The 23,396-nt window shown below is 41.7% G+C and overlaps 1 protein-coding gene across 3 annotated transcripts in view; it reads left to right on the forward strand.

The window, feature by feature from the left end:
* Positions 1–8,270: 8,270 nt before the first annotated feature.
* LOC103819550 (fatty acyl-CoA reductase 1-like) overlaps positions 8,271–23,396 on the forward strand; it is a 121,666-nt gene continuing 106,540 nt past the window's right edge. Inside the window, exon 1 of one of the 3 annotated variants that reach the window (XM_018918533.3) lies at positions 8,271–8,361. The gene's annotated coding sequence lies outside the window, so the exon portion shown is untranslated. Of the gene's footprint in view, positions 8,362–8,719; positions 8,815–9,289; positions 9,433–23,396 lie in introns of those variants that run through there. The other 2 variants (XM_018918530.2, XM_030238126.2) reach the window with 2 other exon arrangements.

The raw sequence follows: 23,396 nt of genomic DNA on the forward strand, positions 1-23,396 counted from the left end.
TTCCTCCAAGCATCCTCTTGGCCATTATGGAATAATTCAGCTCCAGCACTGTCTCCCCTCGCAAAATTTGGACATATATTCATCTTTACTATGAAATCTGATCTTTTTAATCAAGGTAATTCAGAAGCAGGAAAAGTAATCCATCAAAAAGCCCAGATTGCTGCAATTGCCTCTGCTGTCTAGAATACATTGTATAAAGACTTTTAAACTCAAAAAGAGCAACAAACAACAACAAATCTTCTCAAATTTTAATTTCAAAAATATTTTTTCTTTATAATTTTTTAACCACATGAGTAATGAAATCAGCAGATTATGGCTTTGTTGGTTTCATTGCTTTCTATACTTGTTATTTGTAATTTCTGAAAGTTGATTTCCTCTCTCTGCCCTTCTTTATAATGTTAGAAAAGCAAATTTACCATTCTCTCAAGCTTTCTTTCTTTTTCACATGAACAAATAACTTTTCATGTGAGAAAAATGAGCATTCTCTGTGACCAGTCACAAAATCACACAAGAACCTTGGAGTTCCTTTTTGTTTCTTTTTTTTTTTTTTTTTTTTTTTTTTTACATTTTTAAGAGCTAAAACTCAATACAGACTTACCTACTCAGAAATCTTCTGAGGGCCATGCTTGCAGAGTAAAAATGGTAGAGCCTGACAATCACCACAATTATCAGTGAAGGTGTTTCCAGTGGAAGAGTGAAACATCCTGACTGCCCAAAAAGCACTTGCTAAGAGAGTATTTATGCATAGAGGAAGTTGATGCATTTCTCTCTTCTTGCCTTATGAAAATGGCTTTATGGAAGTACCCTTGCTGTACTGCCCACAAGTTTGGACTAGATGTGCCATCGTATCAGCTTCTGTTGGCAGAATATTTCAACACAGGGTAGTCAAAACAAGGGCTTGAGCAACAAAGCTCATCACTGATTTGATCACATCACTGGAAGCTGAAGAGGTGGAAGGATTTAGTAGACAATGGAATTGGTGAAAATACAGACACACACACACATGACCTTCTGAGGTATTTTGGGCTCAGTGCTCTGTAACTTCATGTGTGCACATGATGGCCTGAGATGGAAATGAATAATCTCATCTCATACTTCAATAAATTGTTATTATTTATAAATGCAGTATTGGCTACCCCAGATCATTCCATGCTGTAGTAACTAAATACAGCAGCATAGAAGAGAATGAAGCAGCCTGTTTGAAATGGACTATCACTGTAAGCCATCAGGGAGATTTTCTGAAGGCAAAATAATCTGTTGATATGATAAAGTATTCCTACCAGACTAAAAGAAAATAGATCCTGGGTCACATATGCGAAATAATTATTAATATCTAGCTATTATATCTTTGTACTCAGAAGTGTTTAAATGTTTTTATACAGATATTCTTTCTCACAGTCTTGCTGTTACATGGTAGTTGAAAGAACAAAACAAAACCATCCAGTCATCTTTCAACATCTTAGTCCAACTGCCCAGATTACCACAGGTACTTGAGCTCTCTGATAATTTGTCGTAGTTGCATTTGGTGTCTTCTTTTTCTTGTGGTCCTCATTTTTATTTTTGCCAGTTCACAATCACATGCCTTTGAAAGAGGAATAGCTAAAATAGCTGAGGGTTCTTTTGAATTTTGAAAAAATGAAAACTGAAAAACCTTTGATCCTGATTCTTTCTGACAACTCATTTCTGCTCTCTGGCATAATTAGTAATTTAAGATTCCTTTTTGTTAAACTATGGCTATCTTAGTTCTGATGTGTTAACTGTGATCTGAATATCTTCCTTCAGTGAAAACAATGCTTGAAGGAAGCTCATCAGGGCAATTTAGGCTGCCTGAAAATTTGATTTCTTAGGTTGAATCATTTGCTGTTCTGGGGTTCTATTTTGTTAAGTTCTCCACACAGCCTGAGGATGTCAGAAAGTGCAGCTTTCATAAAATACACACATCTTTTCACTAATTTGGATTACTTTTTAACAGAAGGATGGTGATCTGCTCAGACATGTTCCTGTCTTTCTTCCTGATGAATTAGATTGGGCAAATGCTGGGAACAGAGGTCTCCAGAGAAAAAGGAATTCTATAAATCTTGAGAAGCCTACCCCCCAGGTCCTGCCTTTCCTAAAAGTCTACCAGCCCCATGCACACAGATAATGGGCCTGCTTGCTGTGCAGCTGACGATCCATTGGGAAACTATTGCCCAATACTATTTAAACAGGATCACCCTAATTCTTGCCGAGTTGACTTCTGACTTTACAATATCATAACTTAAGGTTATTTTCCATTGTTGTAAATTATCAGATCAGTAGCCAATATTATAAAAAAATTTTATAAAAATTTATTAGATCGACAACAAAAAATAGAATTGCGAAAAACCACCACAGCTAAGACTGCGTCAGCCCCGGGAATCAGTGCTGGGTAAACCCTGGATTCATCTGACAGAGTGTCAGCGTCTCTGAGGCAGTTCACCCTGATTGCCTCTCACAGCCGGCATATATACCATTTATTCTGCCTGAGGCAGAAATGACAGCAGACTACTGTATGTCTCTTCGTATGTATAACTGGGACTATACAGATTCAAACATATACAAAAGTTAGTCCAGAAGTCCAAATGGCTCGTCTGAACTTTCCAGGGTAGCCTTCTTTCACATGTAACAGGGATGCCACTGTTTTTGATGGAATCTCTCCAGGTGCAGGCCCTCATGAGTGTCTGGCATTCCTGAGAAATTGGTACTTATTGCCCAGGAAGGTCTCATTCATACATTAACGGACTCGATGCTATCTGAACGATGTCCGATATCCGGAAATACTTGCATAGACTTTGCTCTGGCCAGAGCAGTAGAAAACCTGATTTTATCTGGATGATGTCCAGGAACTGTTTGAATAGAAAAGAACTCTGCCTTTGGCTTATGGTAGTCAGAAGCATATGTTGGATCTTTATAATATTTTATACACCTATATAGAATGAATTATCTATATCATATACTACATCCATGTTGTTGTTTTTTCTCTTGATTCTCTTTTTTTCTCATTGTTGCTGCCTCAATTTCACTTCAGTCTTTTCTTATATTGCACAAGATGTAAAAGAAAAACTCAGAAAAAAAAATCTTCTTTCAAAGCTTGCAGAGATCATACAGCCTGTGCTTCTAGAAGGTGGGCAGTGGCCAGGGGTAGGTGAACTCCATTTCCAGAACAAATGGCACAGTCATTTGTTCTGGAACTTTTTAAGTGTTTTGGAGCCCAAAATTTAATAATTGATAATATTTACCAGCCGTTTGGTGTTTAAGTCTGCTTCTAACAGAAAACTAAGACTCTGCCACACTATGATTCTCTTGCTGAAATGCTGAAACTCCCTACTCATGTAAAGACAGTTTATAGCAAGGATTGTATCAGGAAGAAATGTCAGTAAGGAATTAAAAATACCTAAAGGAAGAGCCTGTGCTATCCAACTGCAAAAAAAGACATAACATCTACACTTGTAAAAAGTTAATATTACCAAATGAGATGTAGAAATAACAACCTGAATATTTTTAGCTGATTATTATGATGATACAATTTTCTGTAGTAATTTTATTAATAAACTGAGTTTGTGCTTTCTTTAGAGGAGTTGCCAAGGTGTCCGCATTTTCTCCAGTATTCTTGAAGAATATCTGGAATATCATAGACCAGACGTCAGTAGGGAATAATGGATAGCATGGTCTCATATAAAAAAGAGACCATGCCTTCATAAAATGTAGTGTGCATTTCTGACTTTCTGCAAAATACTACTTGTCATTCTCTCATGGTACTATTTCTCTATTTGTATTCCAGGATAGGAAAATCCCATAAAAATGAAAAAGTCTTCTAAATGCATACCCAAGAACTGGGTTTTGCCCTGACTTCTGTAAGGTTTTGGAACCTCAGTTTCATTTCTTAAACACAGGAAATACTGGGATGTTGTCAGCTCACATTTCTGTCCTGTTTCCAGATTGAACTGTTTTGGATGCAGATCAAAAAGAATAAAAAAATTGCTATAGCAGAAAACTGCTCACAAGTGTAGAATTACAGGTTTAGAGATCAGCCAATCAGGAAATAACTAATCTACCTGTCGATTCCCATTAAAAAGTTGAAAGATTACAGTACAAGCATTGTAAGGTCTGTGGTTAAAAAAAAAAAGATTAAGGCTCGTGTGACAAGAAGCCTATTTGTGTCTGGCATCAATCACTTAATGCAAAGTGGCTTGGCATTTTGAGATGTGAGGCACTTCAGACATGCACACACTGTTATTTGTTTAGGCAGAATTTGACCTGAAAACATAAGATATTTAACTAATTATTTGCAGCACTGTGACATTCCACTGCTGGTTACTCAGTACTCAGTGCTACCACTTAATTGACGAAAAGAGGCAATGAATTTCAAATCACAGAATTTTGGAATTGTTTTGGTTGGAAAGGACCTGTAAAGATCATCAAGTCCAACCCTTAGCCCAGCACTGCCAAGTCCACCACTAATGCATGTCCTCAAGCGCCATATCTACATTTTTTTAACATTTCCAGGGATGGTGACTCCACCACAGCCCTAGACAGCCTGTGCCAATGCTCAATACCCATTTCAGGGAGGAAATTTTCCCTATTATCCAATCTCAACCTCCCCTGGTGCAACTTGAGTCTATTTCCTCTTGCCTGTCCCTTGTTCCCTGGGAACAGAGCCCAACCCCTTCTGTGCATACTTGCACTAGTGGGATTCTTTTTTTAAAGAAAATCAACATTTGTCTTTTTTTTTTTTTTTTTCACTCAACAACTTGCCACCTTCTCTTTCTCCCCAGGTATTAGGTTCACATGAGGAAGCTGTAAGTGGGTTAAATTACTGTTACTTAAGAAACCAGCCTGCCCAAAGACTCTTTGGCAGCTTTCCACGCATAGCAATGATTTTCCTTCATCATAAACACCAAGTTTGATACAACTTGATCAGGTTGACAGATGACAAGATGTGTTAATAACATCTTCTTACTTTTAAATATTAATTGCATTAATTGTAGGTTTAATTTTTAAATTTTCTGCTCAGAATCCCTAATCTTCACCTGTACCTTGGCTGAAGGCTAACACATCATTGGAAAAAAAGGGAAACTGTGAAATGTGAATTCCTTGTATTAAGAAAATAAATGCCACACTACTTAATGCCACATTACTTCTCTCCCTTTCACAAGGAAAAATAAATATTTATCAGTAACAATTTTTTTTTTTAAACATGTTTGCAATATATGGCAACTAATATTCTGTTTGGAGTTTGACTCTTTTATGACTCTTCAATATATGTTACTCCATTTTTTGTCTAATAGATGATTCAAAAATCATCAACATCTTCCATTATGTTTCAGCTTCCTTCATTTGGTCTATATTATAAAATAATGGAATAACTTAGTCTGGGGCATCTAAAAACTGCAGAAGATATATATATACCCTTTCCAAGTCCAGAGGAACAATCACATTGGCGAAAAGGTTAAAGGGCAAGCTGACTTGCTAAATCAGAAATATAAGAAGTGGGTATTGGGAGCCATAGAGATAACAGGTGTCCCTTTAATATTTTATTGCTTAACAAGCATTATGTAGAAAATATATCAATTCAACTGCTCAGATTGTTAAAGCTGGGCAGCCATGAGTAGGAATGAGTGGTAGGTTAAAATAATTTTATTAGAGACATGATTTTCTGCGTAAAATAAACTTAATAGTTATTGCATTTGACTTTTTTTTTTTTTTTTTGGTCAGCCTCATGAAACAGAAATCTCATAGGTCAAGCTGCTACTTTGTAAAGATACAGGTATAAATTTCTGGGGGAAAAGCCAAGGTTAATCACTTTTGCATGTTTTCTGTTATATTTCTTTTCCCCTCTGGATGCTTAATGGATAAATGATTGCTTTGCTCAGAGTGAGTGCCTCACCAAGATTGAATTGCTTGCATTGGCAAGAATTCAAAGAGAAACTGACATCTGAGAAGGAGCTAAGGAAAGCTTATCTTTTAATTAAACAAAATAAAAAAACAACAACAAAAAAATAGATGCTCCAGAGTGAGTTTTGAGGACCTGTAGCATATTTCCCAGCATATGAAATCACTTGCAGTCCTCTTCAGAGGAAACTGCAGATGTTTCGACTCTGTGCTCTTCTCATGCAGTTTGTCCTTGTCCATCTCATTCCAAAAAAGCACGTAACAGTTTTTTTCCTACAGACTCCCACAAGATTTCAGACAGATTATTACTGCTTCTCAAGCTGAAGCCTCCACTTTTTCCCTAGCCCTTGACACATTTGAGAGCTTCACTGCTACCTTCATTTCCTGGGTTCAAAGGGCAGCCTCCTCAGGTTGGCGCAATTCCCTGTTGTTTCTTCATTTCCTCAGTCAAATTATGTTCTCAGCATTTTTTTTCCCTAGAGATTTCTGGGAAGCTGCCATGAACCAACTCTGACACGTGAGCAATTTAATGTCCTAATTGGTTCTTAGCTGGGAACTGTTCTTCTAGCCTGCCTGCTTTTTGGGAATTTCCCAAAGCAATTTCACTAAGTTTGCAGATTTGTATGTCTCCTATTCAATGTCTCTTGGAAGACTTTCTGAAGGAACTGTTGCTTATCAAGCTCTCTGTTCAGTGTCCTGAAAGATAATACAATAGTTCTGTCTCATTCTGGGCTTCCCAAAAATTTCCCTTCTGGTTAGTTTTCAAAGTGCAAGATCATGGTCCTTGAACAAAGCCATCCCTCACTGACTATTCTTTTAAGTCACGTCTTTGTCTACTTGATCCTCATTTTGGTGTCAGTCACCATCAGTTCAGGTATGGCCTTTTCAGTCTTGACAGAGGCCTGGCCAGCCTGTCAAGGCAGATGTTTATGTTAAAGAATATGCCTGTGATGCAGGCAACCAAAACTCTCTTTACTCAGCAACATCCCAGCAACCATCAGTCACTCTCTGCAGACAGCTGGGGCCTCCTCCGGTAGAACCACTTCCTGTGGTTTCTTTCCTTGCAAATTTCTTTCTGCTACACTTCCCGTGAATAAAATCTGAAACTCCTTTGCTGGAATCACAGAATCACTGAGATTGGAAAAGATCCTTAAGATCACCAAGTCCAACTGTAAAAGAAGCTGTAGGTTGTTTTTCCCTGTAAATGCAAAAAGGAAATCGAAACAGAGCTTCCACTCTCCTGTTGAGAGCTCCAAACCTTTGGGACAGCACCTGGGTATTAGAGAAGGCAGAAGCTTTTCTTCCATCTGTATGAATTATGAAGGCAAAATTCCCTACATCCCACCCATTTCTGTGGAATGAATCACCTGCTCAGCTCTGTATGACCCTACTCCAATCCATAGGTGTCATGTAGAGAGCAGGTGACATAGATCTTATGTCCTGGTTGGATTTTTGTGGTCCACCTGCGGCTTAGAGCCCTATGTCCTGTGTCACATGAAGGCGACTGGCACACGTACTGTAAGGACACCTGGCAGAATGAAGTGAAATGAGGCTTTGGAGATTCCACTTAGCCTTAGATTGTGACCAGATGTGCCAATAGGCACTGGTAGATCTCATGAGAAAGTGGCAGGCACTTGTAGCCTATAAATTCCCCAAGCAAGGAGCTAGAGGTGGGGGAGCTGCAGCTGTGGCTGAAGTACTTAATCCCTTTGTGTGGTGTGTTCTGCTGATAGCTCTCATACGGATTCGTTAATCAATGAGCAGTTACCCAATCTCTCCCGGACTGGCTTTTTCCCAGTACTAATAAATGGAAGGAAATAATGAAATAAACACAACCTTGTAAACTTTATTAATGCTCATACATACTGCAAGTGTAATAAGAGACTACAAAAATGTCACGTCGTGTTGATTCTGATGCTAAGTTGAAAAGATCAGAGGGTGTACCTTCTATTGCTGAAGAGTGAAAATGAATATTGGTGTTAAAAGCAGGTATTCCAGGCTGAAGAGGTATGCTTAAAATCTCGGTTTTCCCCTAACGCCTATAAGACAATTTGCGTAGTTAACTTAATATGCCTATTTTATAACACTGTTTCTGTGCACAACATTCTTCCTGACCATTTTAATCGCAGCTGTAAATTCTGCTGTAAGCTGAAGAGGGTAAGGAGGGGTAATAACCTTGGAGGGCACCCGAGGGACCATTCGCCCTGCCCCTTCACCATGGATTTAGGAGCTTTTGGGGCTCCTCCGTCCTCCACTGGATGCCTGCGGAGCTCCAGCGCAGCCCGACTACGCTTCCCGCATTCCCGACAGCCGGGTCACGCCGGCGCAGGCGGAGCGGGGGAGGACGAGGGTGGGGAAGGGGTTCGGGGACGCGCTGAGGAGGAGCCGCTACCGCCGCCACTCGCTCCGGCCCTGGCGAGCCCGGAGGCGGCGCAGGAGCCCCGGCAGCACGTAAGGAGGGGAGCCCTCCGGGAGGAAGAAGGGAGGGGAGAGAGGGAACCTTTTATCGCCTTCCTTGCTGGTTCCTGCAGGGCTGACGCGGCACGGCAGTGGCGGGAAGCGGCCAGGCCGCCAAACGCGCCTGTGCCCCACAGCTGAGGGGCGACGGTGGCAGCGGCTGCGGAGGAAGGGGCGGCCTGAGGCGGGGGTTCAAGGGCACAAGCGGGGCCGAGCGCTGCCGGGGGGTGGGGGGGGGGGGTGGGGTGGTGGTTGCTCTCCCGCCCTGGCGGTCCCTGGCGGCTTCTGCTGCAGAGCCCGCGGCGCTGAGCCAGCCGGCTCCAGTCCGCACCCCGGGCGGGCGCGCATCCTCCCCCGGTCCGGCTCGGAGCAGCGGGGCAGGCGCTGCTGCTGCCCGCCTCCCTCCCCGGCCGGATACACACTGTCACACCCGGAGCGCCAAGAAAGGTTTGTCAATTTTATTTGGGTAAGCTTTATTTGTTTTTTTCCCGTGTTTTTTTTTTTTTTGGTTTTTTTTTTTTTTGTTGTTTTTTTTTTTTTTTTTTTTGGTTTGTTTGTTTGTTTTTGGTGGGGGTTTTTGTTTTTTTTTTTTGTTTGTTTCTTTGTTTGTTTTGGGGGTTTTTTTGCTTGCTAGCTTGCTTGCTTTTTCTCTTTTCCTCCGCCTCTTCTTTGCCGGGAGTTGCTTGCATGCTGGGGAAGGTGGGGGACAGCGATTTGGAAACAGGAATTGGTCGGAAAAGTGGCAGTTGAAGGTAACCCGCTGGGACACGGCGGAGGGAAGAAAAGAAAAAAAAAAAACAACCTCAAAACACCCAAGAAGGTAGAAGATGGTGCGGGGGGCGAGGGAGAGGAGGAGGCGACGCAGGAAGAGGGAGGATGCCCGGCAGGCGGCGGGGCCGGGCCGGCTGCAGCGGCTGCCACGGGGCCGGGGGCCTCCAGCGGGATCGTGCCGGGCAGGTACCGCGGCCAGGGAGCCGGGAGCGGCCGGGTCGAGCCACTGGCACCTGGCGGTGCCCCAGGGGCAGCGGCAGCCCCGGCCCTGCTGGTGCTTCGGCTCTTCCTTGGGTGAGTTGACGCTGGGGTGAGACCCTGTGAATGAGGAGAGGATTTGGCGAGCGGCTACCGCCCTGCCTCGCCGCAGGGTTGGCTGCGGGGAGGGTAAATCGTGAATATGATACGGTTCAAAATAAAGGAAGATCTAATTTAATTTTTGGGTAGGGTTGCTTTTTTGTTTTCTTGCTCTTAGGCCCATACATTGTTTTCGGTTTTTTTTAATAGAAGTGTGGTGTTAGATAGCCATAGAGTTTTAATCATATGAGTAAAGAGCCTTACTCAGTGTCTTGGTGATGTTTTCTGTCTCTTGATTGGGAAATGACTGGATATCCCTGCTACCCCCACCCGCAGGGCACCACAAACACAAATTTTGGATCGTGTAAGGATATCCTCGGTTCTCTGGGAACTAGAGAATGTGACCTTGTCTTGTCTTATACAGTCCTTTACAGTAATGTTACTGAGAACAATTTGTTTTTTCATGTTTGCCTTGAAGCCTTTTAAGGGCATAGCTAGGGAAACAAATAACTAATGACGGACCATTATCTTGTTAGGGGGAACTAGTAAAACTAAATGGGAGTCCATCCTGAAATATTGCACTATAAATTCAATCAAAAGGCTAGTTTTGCATCTTTATTTAGCCTGAAAGTTTGCTATCTCTGAAGGTCATATTTAGGCTAGAAAGATGTGTTCCAAAATCCATATCATCTCTAATCCTGGTTCACTTGAATTTGTATTAAAACAAGTGCACAATTGAACTATTAGATGATCCCAGAAACATAACAAAATGCAAGGCCTTTCTTAGTTTAGAGTGTAACTTTCTGTGCATGCTGGCATTCTCGGGACCTTCATTCCCACTTGTTAAGCTGGTGGCACAGAGATGTGCTACTGGAGTTTATTTTGATTTGCGCTGCTGTGTCAAAAGCATTATAGTTTCCTGCTTAGCTGTAATGATCTTGACTAAAAAAATCCAAGTTCTGTTCATTACTGAGTTAGGGATTCATCTTCTCTTTGAAGGAACTACATAGTTTAAAAATTGATAGTTGCTTTAGTGAAGTTGTAAAATCCCTGCTGCAATGGAGTGCTTTAACCTCTAGATCTGTTGTGTTGTTGTGGCAACTTGTTTCTGCATAACAATAGTGTTGTTAAACGTTTCCTTTTTGTTTTGGGGTGTTTTCCTAAGTTAAAATCATCATAAATTTCAGTACATGGGTGATGAGAACTGGGGATGAGGAAATTGAGGGAAGTGGGGATGCATTCACTCAAAGGTATCTGAATTGAACATGAAGGAATAGCAGATTTAGGCCAACCTTCTGCTGTATTTAGAGTATGTTAGAGGATGAATCTGATATTGTAACAAAGCTGCAAATTCTTCAGTTCTTCCACTTCAGGATTCAAGTTTAATCCCTGTCAAGGCTTGTTTAAATTAGTGGTGGGGAAATGTAGTTTTAAAACATCTTGAATACCATGTGAGAAAAGGCTGAGTAAATAGAACCCAAAGCATGTCAGCTGGGAAAAAAAATATCTAGAGATCAGCTACTAGGAAAGTAATAGGAAATGGCCTTGTAACAGAGGCACAAATTTTGTGGCTCGGTAACGGGAAGCAGCTTTGACTGATAAGCTTCTTGTACCTTCCCCAAAGTCAGTTCAGATCTGACAAACTTGAATCTTGGGGAGGTCGGTGACTTGGGAAAGTGTGGGAGGGCTGGCAGGGAGAGAAACATGGATGATGACAGGGCAGAAGGTTTGTGTCAGGGACTGTTGGCAGTTTTACCCAAGGCACAGAAACTGTAATTTGGCTATGTGGTGCAGTGGAGAACACAAACAAGTGGTCATTTTCTCCAGAAATCTTCTGGATACTGAAGATTTTGAGTCTTGAGGTAGAGTGTAGATCCTTGCTCTAGAGGAGCAGCCTGCAGAATTAGACTGTCATTGCAAAAAAGCTTTTTTTTTTTCCCCATACATTTCACATAGAAAGCTCCTAGTTCTGAAGATTTTGCCAGGTGTTTCCCCAATAGCAAATTATTTTGACCTTTAGAAGGGACAGATCATGTGAGCAACTCAGTGGGGTGTATTGATGAGTACCAACTCATCTGGGGACTGTTTCATATCTTACTATGTTTTTTGGTTTTGCTATGTTTGGAAGAAAATATTGGGAATAACAGCTGCAGGGGATAATATTAGCATTGTCCTATAATAATGCATTATTTCACATTATCACTATGAAAAATTATAGAATTGTTTCCTGAAGGGTCGCATCCACAAAGGAGGCTTAAGAAATGGAAGTTTGAATATTATCCAGCAAGATTAAAATTATCTGAATTATTAGGTCATGGAAAGAGTCAGGCATCACCAGATGTGTCTGGAAATAAGGATAATCTGAAGGACATTGACTTCCCTGGCTCAGGCAGCTATTTCACAAAGGCAGTCCTCGTTTGGGAGCTCTTCATCTGTGCCTGTGTGGAGCTGCACTGGCACTCCCCAAACCTTGCTCCCTAAACCTGGGCTCCTGCCTGACCAGGGGGTCTGCCTGACTGCCTCACCTCTGGCTACTCATTCCCAGCCTCCCGCTTGGGATGGGATTATTACTCCTGGCCAAATGCAAATCTGCTCTTCTTGTTGCTCTTGGCCTGGTTTTGAGTTGGATGAATTCCTGGGTGTGACTCAATGCCTGACTAAAACACAGCGAGGAATCGGTGGAGATCTTGTGCTTGGGGGAAGAGTGTGCTGCTTCTCCTCACAGCAGAGGATGTTCAGCATCATGAGCTCACTTGGTGCTGTGCTGATGCTTTTGCATGGCCTCTGGGTTTGACTCCTATCTGGCTGGTCTGGAGAGGGAGGAGAGGTGCCTGCCTGTTTCCAGTCACTTGTGTAGACATACCCTTCAGGGGTCTGATGAACTGAGTCAAAGAGGAAACTATGTCCTTCAAGATAAGACTACAGCAAATTCTTTTTCTTTTATTACAGTTCTTTTCCATTCAGTTTTTGAATGGTAAGCCTGTGTTTCCCATTTTTAATGCCAGCTGAGGCAAACGTTTTGTCTGTGGCGTTTTTTGTATTTTTTTAGTTCTTATTTTCATAGTGCTTTAAGGCTTTCTTTAGCTGTCTTTGAGTGACATGTAGTGTTGAAATTACAGAAAACCAGGTCTTTACATAGTGAAATAATAGTAGGTATGTAATTAGTGTTCTGTTGATAATTAGTAAAAACTGGAGACCCTTTTTCCCTCAAATCTGTGACTATACTTGTTGTTAAAGCATAAGGCATATTGAAGGTTTGACAAAAATACCTGTAATTCAGTTATATTGTGTTCTGTTCTAGGCTTATATTAGCTGTGTTTTGCAGGAATTGCTTGAATCTGTTTCTCTTTGTGTGTACCCCTGCTTAGGGCATTTCAAGTGGCTGGAAATTGCATGGGGCTCTATTCTTCCACTCATGCTCACAGAAGGAGGTATGTTGTGCCTCAAAAATATGCTGCTGTGTTTGATTCCAAAGTTTTCTCCTTCCCAATTAATTTTTTCTCCTTCCACAATGTCATTGTGGTGCAACTGTGCCCATAAAATACAATTATAATAGATTTTCCTCATACTTCAATTAATTTTTACCTCTATACTAGTATCCATCTTCCATATCTGCTTTGAGTAGCAGGTGGTTGTCTTGTGGGGTTAACAGAAAAAATATAAAACTTGATGACTGATCTATGTATTCAAGAATGGCAGGACTGGTCACAAACCTGGATGCTTACAGTATAATTTCTAAAGCCAACTTTTGGCCGTGCCTTTGTCCTAGCCCAGATCCATGTTTTATTGTGTCCAAAGGTAAGAAGCAATTTTACCATGGGGTGTTCTCTGTAAACAAATACCAGGTTTTGATTCCAGTTTTGAATGGCTTGTGTTTACCTTGGTAGCAGACTCAGTTTTCAGTACTGTTCTGCAGTGCTGTATAAAATTGTGACTGGCTGGACTGACAGCTTCTTTTTTTGGTTTGTTTGTTAGCTTGTTTTCTGTTTTACATTCCTGAAAGAAGCCATAAACCTAATTTTTTGAAGGAAAGAAAGGTTCCCTGATTTAATGTAATGAAGGGGGATTTATTTTGCTGTAGATGGTTCAAAAAGTCCTTTTCTTATTTTGGGGCTGCTGAATAATTACACTATTGTGTTACAACCCTCTCTAGAATATTGCTTCAGAAACTACCTTGGTATTGTGGATGAAATTACAGAAGTGTTAATTGACTGCAATTTTGTAAACAGTGGGATAGATAAACAACAAGAAAAAGGTTTTTACAAAGCTATGCAGTTGTATTGTTTTAAGAAATGTAAAGCAAGAATAAGTCTTATGTTGATATTGAGCCAATCACTCCTCTTTTTGAGGAAAATCTGAAAAATGGAGGTGCTGTGGAGGAAAAGTACCACGCCTTTCAGGAGTGTAGTTCCTACCCTACACTTTAGTACATGCTGAAAGAGAGATTCTTTATTTACTCACAAAATATGTGGGTATTAATAGAGCAGAGCAGTGTTCTGAAAGGTTCTTTGGAATGAGTGTACTGTGGAGTTAACGGCTGAGATGGATACAGGCAGTTTTGATAGTAGCCAGGGGTGGCGCCGTGTAATGATTCATCGGCAGAATAAGAAATGGTCTTACTCATCATTTTAGGCCTAATAAGGTGTTCAGCAGTGATAGCTCAGAGGAGAGTTACAGCTGACTGGGGCTGGTGCTGTGCTCCAGCTGAAACAGTGTGCCCAAAACGACAGCATTACGCTCGTGCTGTCTTCTCTTTGTCTTCAGTGGGTTCTTGTTCCCTGAGCATAAGAAGCAGTAACTTAGAGAAGGTTGCATGTGTAGCAATCAATATTGCTTTGGCCAAACACAAGACACTCATTGGAAATAAGTTTTTCTGTCGCTGCTATTATTTACACATGAAATAATGGTTTTTTGCCCACTTTTTCTGTTTTGAGGTGTAATGTGAATAGCTGTGCTTACGTGAGTTTTGCTCCCATTGCCATATCACTCTGTGATGTGAAGTCATTCACCATTTGTCATAGTCTGGCTGTGTGGGGTTGCAGCATCTAAGATGCCTTCTTCATCACTAGGGCCTTCAGAAACAGGTGGTGGTGCTTTGAGCAGGGCCCTGGCCTGGGGGCAAGGGTGTATGCACAGGGTTCAGCACTGGAGCCTGCTGTGATGCTCTCTTAGGTACCATCCTCTGGTGTGGTCAGAAGCAAAGTGGTCATGGTCTGTGGTGAGTGACTGCCAAACCCAGGAGCTCTGCCCACTCTGGGCCTGGCTGGGACCAATAAACACGGGGGTGGGTTTGTGTCTCTTGGCAGGTGGGCAGCTGGCTACTCAGCCTTGAGCAGTGTCTTGTGTTCAGCTGGGCTTCTGCGGGGAGGCAAAAGCAGTTTGGAGGTGGGATGAAGAACATGAGTGAGTTTTGCCTGTCCTTTTTGCCTTTGTGGCAATCAGCAAGATCAGCTGCTGGTTTTCTGGAGTTAGGAAAGGAGCCACTTCTTCTGCCAGTACCCTGTGGAGCTTCTGGGATGGTGGAGCCAGGGACTGCTGAAAATCCTTTCAAAACCACCTGCTTTTACCACCTGTCTCTGCTTATTGGCTAACATATGGTCTTTTTAAAAATCTTTCTCTGTAAAGACAGAAATTAATAGATTTCTTTTCCAGTCCCATGCTTGAGCTGTGGGTATATAATGGAGGAGGTTCAGAAGTACTCTGTTGTGAGGGAGAGTGTGGGGGGCAGAGAGATAAAGGGAATTGCCTCCCTGACCTAAAGCACTTTCAAAGCTCTTTTATTTTTGGTATCTGTTGGTCTGAAATGTATGGCATGACTCTGTTTAAACCTTATTTTAAGGACAATTTTGAGGGTGAAATTTTGTTACAGAAGGAGCCCTGAGCAAAACTATTGCATATACTGACATCAGCTTATTCATTGCTTCTAGCTTTAAGTCAAGGAGAACATCACAGTCCAGGACTGCTTCTGGATTGCCTTTGGCTATTGAATTAAATGTCATTGCTGTAAAGGACTCAACGCCTTTGTTGGACAAAAAAGTTTTGAAGAGGCTAAGGCTATTGCTCCCCATGCTATTAGTAAGACACTCAAACTCATATGAAATGTATTCACATTCCTAAATTGAATGTGACAGACAGAATTACACCCTTAGTTAACCCTCGGCTCATATAACTGCATCCTTGTGGCTCTAATTACCACCCTGCAGACTGCAGAGAAACAACATGCTTGCTTTTGTGATAAAAGATCTGTTTATGATGCCTCGGAGCTCTGATAGCCATGCAGTGTGTGCTGTAGATTCTTCTTTATTCCTGTGAGTGCAGCTGGAACTTCTCGACCTAGCTCTTTACATCCTCCGTTATCCTTTCTCCAGTAATGTACATTATTGCTTTGATGTGGTTCTGCTTCTACTTCCCTGTGGAGCCCTGTTGCAGGAAGAAGTGAAATTCCAGGTCAGGATGTTAATAAACATTGAATGATACTGGTTTCTACCAGTGACTCCTTTTGAGTCCTCATTGCTGCAATCTTTGTTAGACAGTCCAGAGCAATACATTCCTAGTATGTAACAAAATGTCAGTGATCTCCTCTGCATTTCTTTGTGCCTTTCTTTGCATCTGAAATAAAGTTGATGGCACTTACAGAGAGGAGAGGGCGAGGAGCTCAGGGGGTACCAGGGTGTTTATTCCATGCTCTGTTGTGTGTAGCAAAATAACCATCGAATCATGCACCTAGATTCAGTACTCAGACCTGCCAGTTCAGTGGAAAAGCTTTGTGGTTCTGCAGATAACCAGTAACATTTGCCATAACAGTGTCTAGCTATGGTTTTAATTTTCCTTTATTCTTACATTTATGTTCGGTGGCTACTGCCTTGGCCTGTGTATCCTCAAAGCAGCCAGTGGGTTTCTGCTGTACTTGAATTTAGGGTTTCAGGGTACCCTAAGCAACACAGTGATTTGATAGGAAATGCTGGGTCCTTGATTCATTTCTCAGTTAACATTTTTTCATTCCCTGTGTTTCCTAGTCTTTGTGTCCTTTACCAGGCATTTTGGTTTGTTCCCTCACCTAGTTCTGCTGCCACTTCACTAAGCTGAGAGAGCTCAGGTTGTTACCACAAAGCCTCATTTCCTGCCGGAGGTGTATCCCCTCACCTTTGTTCTGGCCTATTTCTGACCCCTCATTCCTCTGTAGTGTCAGGCAGACTGTTAGCTGTGTATTAATCTCTTTGACTAAGAGTAGAATTGAACTCATCTCTGCCATGTTCTAAAGCTGTTTGTATTCACACTAAAATCAGGGCTTTACAGGCACCTGTCTCAAATCTGGCATTCTGCTGTTTGCTACAGATTCCAAATCAGCTGATTTGTGGAGAAGTATCAGTTCCTGGTACTGGAATGTTCCATAAATGTGGCCGCAGGTGTTTCGGCCCAGCATTTTTTTTTCTGCTGGATGTTTGTATTGGCCCATACACAGCTGAGGTTTTGTTTCTGCCATTGGGTCCGCTGAATTTTCCACCAAGGGGAAAGTGTGTTCCTTTGGCTGGCTGGGGTTTTTTAAGAACTGACTTTTCAAGGCATTGCTTACAGCTGATAAACTTGTCCACAAAGAGTTCCCAGCAAGCAGATTGAGGAGAAGGTGGAACTGTGTGCTTCCAAAATGATGTCATGACACCCCACCCAGATTTTAAAGATGAGATCTCTGGACTCTGCCAACACAGTAATACTGTTGAACCAACCACATATGCAAAACTAAACTGTGATCTGACAGCATGTCAATCACAGCCTACAGAGGCATTAGTTCTTCATACTGTTCCACTTGGACAGGGAATGTGTGTATTAATTCTCAGGTTCCTCTTGGAAACTTTTGCCTGTCAGTGCTACATTTACAGCAGCATGGACTTTCAAGTAATGAATATTTGTGTTTTAATAGTCACCCCTCTGCTGGTGAATCATCAACAGGCTGAAGTTGTGTTAATATTGAACACATTTGTCACATTTCTGGAAGGCCAGAATTCCCCCATCCCAGGATTTTGATGTACACAGGAGGACAGGTTGCTTTGCTCTTGACATTCAATATGATTTTAAACTTCCAGTCTAAAGGTTATAGGTTGGCACATCTAGCCGTTGGTATTTAATGTTAAAAATTAGCTAAGCACATTAAAAAAAAGCAAAAATAATACACAATGCCAGAGATTTCATTGCTGACCATAGATTGCATCCTTGAAGATGGATGTTCTTGCCTTCTGAAGTGACCTAATGTGCATTTATCAAAACCCAACTTCTCTGCATGTCACTAACATTTAATTTCCCTGGCAGCCTAGGTAAATCTTGTTCTGGGAGATGAAGTAAGGTGATCTGGAGCCCTTCATAGGAACTTGTTTCTGATCTGAGGTTCATGTGTTCAAAATCTTAAAACAGTCACAATACTATAAGTCTTTCATTAAATGACAGGATGCTTTCAAAGAGAGTAGTTCTCTTAGTTTCTACATACACCTACACTGAGTGTGACTAATGTGATTGTGACTGTGGGCCCTTAAATAAAAAATGGAATTCTAGAAGTAGGTCTCATAGCATTCCTAGATACAGAGCAGGAAACTTGTACTTTGTCTCCTGGGTAAGAAGAGTTGGCTAAATTTATTGCATCTGATTATTGGAATTAATTCAGACAGTAGGATTTGCTTTTGTGAAATGCATGCAAGTCCTCATATGGATTTTTACTCTAAATATATAATTTGCAGTGTGTTGACTATATTATCACTCTAGAGTAACATTGGCCGCATTTGGTGCTTTGCTCCATGCAGCTCTGTAAAAATATCACCCAGTACTACTGATTCATTTATAAAATAAAATGGGCACTTCCTTACTCTTATTTTTTCTTTTTTTTCTGTCTTTTAGACTTCAAAAATCCTACCTGCTACGTGCAACCTTATGTCCTTTCCATGCAAAGTATAGTGCCCAATATCCTGTCAGAGATGCTTTTTATCCAAAGTGCTCATAATTGCTAGCTGCAACTTCTTTTAAATCATTTACAGATTTTCACTGAAGTGTCCTGTAAGTAGATAGGTTTTTATTCTGTACAGTGCTGTGCAAAAATCTTAGCAAACAAGAAAGTTCCACTTGTGCTAATAGAGGTATTGCATCTGTTTGGTAATTGCTTTGAAAGTTCAGGAAGATTAAGTCTGGGAAAATACAATAAGGATAATTAATTCCATGATGAAAAGGTCATATTTCATTGCCTTAGCTTTTTAGAATGCCATATTTTTCATACTTTATGGAAATTTACCTTCATTCCTTTAAAGAGCAAATACTGATCTGAGTGCACTGTTAGGGTAAAATATATCAATTTTCTCTTTTCGCTGTCCTCCTATTCTTAAGCTGGAAGTCTACAACTGTAGAACTCTTTGTGGATGTTTTTTTGTTTGTCTGTTTGGCTTTTTTGTTGTTGTTTTGGTTTTTTGTTGTTTTGTTTTGGTTTTGGGGATTTTTTAGAGGTTTTTCTCTGAGTGTTTCTTCATTGATTAAATAATTTCTTTAATGCAAATAAATAGCTGGTGTATTGTTAGCAGGGGAACATATCTTCTGATGTTTTAGCATGAACATGAAAGTTCTACTAATATTTCTCCACCAGTACTGTATACTACAAGAACAAGATATGCTGGGCCACAGGTACTGTGATCTCTATTCTCTTGAGAATGTTTTCTGCCAGAAAACATTGATATTAGTGATCCTGTTAATTTTGCACTTAGTGTTTACTCACACACTCATTGGAGATATGCATTTTCTTTGTAAGAGTGTGGCATTAGTACTGGAAAGCAAAGGGAACATAGCAAAGCACATGAGTGATAGTAAGTGGTAAAAAGTATGTGAAAATTAGGTAAACGTGATAGATTTGAAATCAGATATAGAGGTCTGCTAGCATGACATAGGCTGAATGAAGAGGAGCAAGGCAGTGTTTTGCATTTGTTTCCCACTTCACTGTTACAGAGAATATGAGATTAACTCTGTTTTGCCCTGTGTGGCATATCTGCAGTGCTGTGTCCAGTCCTGGGCTCCTCAGGACAGCAGGAACATGGAGCTCCTGGACCGGGGCCAGTGGATGATGGAGATGATTTAGGGCCTGGAGCATCTCTGACAGGGAAAGGCTGAGGGAGCTGGGGGCGTCCAGCCTCGAGAGGAGCCCCAGCTGAGAGGGGCCCTCAGCCTTGTGTGTCCCTGTCTGCAGGGAGGGCTCCGAGCAGGGCCCAGACTCTGCTCCAGGGGCCCAGCAATGGCACCAGAGGAATGGGCAGGGACTGAGCCCAGGAAGTTCCACTTGGACATGAGGCAGAACTTCTTCCCTGGGCAGTGACTGAGCCCTGAACAGATTGTCCAGAGAGGGTGTGGAGTCTCCTCACTGGGGATATACTGTGCCCTGTGCTCTGGGATGGTCCTGCTGGAGCAGGGAGGTGGGACCAGCTGCCCCATTGTGGTTCCTTCCAGCCTGAGCCATCCTGGGATTCTGTAGCAGAGTGTATGTGTTGTCTAAACACATGGAGTAGGGAGTAGTGTTCAAAAACTGCATACAGTGAAAACAGCTTTCCTTCTTTTGTTCTGAGTACTGAGAATTGGCATCTGCACAGAGGGCTTTGTCTGAAGACCTCTGGAAATGCTGCCATTAGACAGTATTTGGGTCCTCCTGTTTCTCAACTCAGAAACAAGTAGTGATGAGTCTGCAGCAGATTGTGGGTCCCTGGTAAAGGCAGAGGAAAGGGTAGCAATCTTGCTAAATTTAGGAAGTCAGCTTGGCAGATCTGCCAAGGCAGCAGTGCGATTCTTTAATGTCAATGAAGAGGAGTCTCACTAGGTCTCACCCCTGGAGTAACCACATCCTAGCAGAATCCATGTGGAATCTAGTAATTTTAGTCCTGTTAAGTTTAACATCATGTGTCAGAAAGGTGAGTTCGTCTTTTCTTCATTCCTTCAGTTACTTTGAAGGGAAGTAACTAGGTTGAAAGTTTTCTTTCTGCTGTGAGTATTTTTTGGCTCTTTGTTCTTCTCCCTCAGTATTTTGAGGCTAGTGCTCTGAATATTTGGGTTCTCTTCTCTTTAATGTCATTGACTAGTTGCGAGAAGCACTTTTTGGTAGATAGCTGCTCATGGAGCTTGAGGGTAGAGCCCTCTCCAGTTTTATAAGGGTGGGGTGGGGATGAATGCTGTGTCCTCAGAGCGCAAGCAGTGTGGGTTTGAGTGCACGGGCAAGAGGTGGCCTGTCTTGCAATTTGTCCCACCAGAAAAGCGTCATGATATGTTCTTGTTCCAAACACAGTTTTGTACAAAAGCAAATCTTGCCTAGGAGAACTTAAATAAGCAGTGCAGCACAGGAAACAGAATATTTTACTACTCAGAACTATTTTTAAAAGCAGGCTATGTTCAGATCTGTCAGGCTGGATGGGATTTATGCTAGGATGCTGAAAGACATAAATGATGCAATTGCAATTCTGTAGTTGCAGTTCTCCATGGAAATGTATCACAGAGGTTCCTGAAAACTAGGGAAAGGCTTTATTTATTGCACCCATCTTTTTAAGGGGAGAAAGAAGGGTAGTTTAGGGCTAGTCAGCCTTCTGCAATCCCTAGAAATGTTATATATCATGTCTCCAGGGAATTTGTTTTCAAATGTGAGAAGAATGAGAAGATAATCAATAATAGTTGACCCAAATGTCGCGGGGGCAACAAGTATTTGATGAACCTGAATGCCTTTTGTGAGTAAATGACCAAATATGTAGATGTGGGCATATTGGTGGGTAAATTCTTTGCTGTGAGGGTGGTGAGTCACTGGCACAGGTTGCCCAGAGAAGTTTTAAATGCTCAATCCAGGGATGGAACTTTTAGCAACCTGGTCTAGTAGAAGGTGTCTTTGACCATGGCAGGGGGGTTGGAACTGGCTGGTCTTTAGGGGCCTTCCAATCCAAACCATCCTGTGACTTTCTTGACTCCAGTTTTTATTATCATCTCTCACTGAGGAAGTATATAGATTGTTGGATTAATTGAAAATTGCATGGGTATTGGAGTTCAAAGTGCAGTCTTCCATAGCTCAGTGTCTCACTGAAGACAAATAGCAAGTGGCCTGTGAGGATTGGGCCAGTTATGTCACCTCTGTTAGTTACTTAGATGGTGGGATGGAATGCACCCAGAAAAAAGTTATAGATCACATTAAACTGGCATGAGTTCCGTGTGTGAAGTGGTAGAAACGTAATTCAGCTGGGTCTTGGGAAGCCTGAGATTTGGCTAACAGCTCTTGAAGTTCAGTGAGAATAAACATGAATTTCTGTGCCTGTGCAGATCAACTCCTTGCAGCAATGTAGGCTGGAAGGCAGCTGGCTGAAGAGAACATTTGTGGGAATGCTATGGGATGTGATGATTGCTGCTAAGTCGGAGATGAGCTAGTGATGCATTTTCTTTGCAAATAAGGCAGACAGCATGGCCAGCAAATCTGGGGAAGTATTTGTCCTTCTCAGCATTGCTGAGTCCTCTGGTTCTTCAGTTAGTTCCAAGGTTCCTCAAATGCAAAGCACAATGTTTAGAAAATGGAGAGAGGATTACCAAGGTGATTCTGAGCCACAAGAACCGTAAGTAATGAGGAGAGATTAGGGTCCTTGGGATGTTTCACTTTGCCCAAAAGAAAAGGCCATCTTATTGGAGCCTGTAGCTTCTTAAAGACGAGTTCTAATGACTATGGAAATGAACTCTTGTTTGTGGCAGATAGTTAAAACAAGGAATAACTGTCATAAATTGTAGCTCAGGCTGGCCATTAGGAGAAGTTCGGACTTCAGACTGGTCATTAGGAAAATGTTTTTCACTACTGAGTAGCACAAGAGTTTTAACATGCCACCCAGAGAGGTGGTGGAGTTTTTCCTTGGGTGTTTTTGAGACTCAGATGGACCAAGCTGTGGCAGAACTCATCTAGTACTGATGAGAGAGTCCTTCCCCAAGCCGAGAATCAAACTGCTGATCTGCAAAGAATTGCACCAGGGTTTTTTGTGTTTTTCTGTGATTCTCTCCACAACATCAGGGATGAGCAATGCAGAGGAAGAATTTTGTACAGCTGTGACATTCCTGTGTCCACAAGGGTGAATCTGAAATGGTGGACAATGTAAGTCCTTCTATAAAGATTTCCTCCTTACTTTCATCTTGAAATGTGTCCATGTACAAGGAGTCCTTAACTCTGTGTGAGATGTGGGTTTATATTGCCTAGCCATTTTCAAATTTTCTACTCTTTTGACACACCTTGGGAATAAACACCACAATGTTCACAGGACCATTGGAAGCCAGGTAATTTGTATTTCATCATAGTTTTTTAATTTGAAATATTTGTTGAGCATTATGTGTACTGTAGTCATTGCTTATCTCTTTGTAGGTGTTCTAGAAACTGTAGGAATATATAGAAATTTGTTTTTGAAACTTAATTTTCAAAAGTAAGAGAGAAAGAGACGTGGGAAAATCAGCTGTCAGAATCATAATAGATCTGTTTTCACAGATCGGTGTTGATGATTGTTTTCAATTGAGTTGATCCTTGTTTTAAATCTGACTGTGATTGATTGCAAATGCTGCAAGATTTAATTGAAGAGGCCAGCTCATGGAAAGGTGAAAAAGTAGTCAGCTAAAAGCCAGGATAATTGGAAGTATGATTTTATCAGTAATGGAGGACAGAATGGGGTCAACCTTTGACAAGCTAGAAAGAAACACCCAAAGTCCTGGTTCCCCAAACCCATTGCCAGAAACCTGTGGGTGGGAAATCCCTCCCTTGAGGCCGGCAAGGAAAAGGTGTTGCAATGGTATGTTGGTCATCCTTCGTGTTGTATCTGGCTCTCAGATAAACACTGATTCTGGCTGCGTCAGGGGTAGGAACATGCAAATGTGCCTGTATTCACTTCAGGGCTGGTTCCAGTTCCAAACCAGTTTTATTTCTTTCACTTACTGCCTGAGCCAAGAAACCC

Source organism: Serinus canaria, chromosome 1A (genome assembly GCF_022539315.1).
Source record: "Serinus canaria isolate serCan28SL12 chromosome 1A, serCan2020, whole genome shotgun sequence".
Lineage (NCBI taxonomy): Eukaryota > Metazoa > Chordata > Aves > Passeriformes > Fringillidae > Serinus > Serinus canaria.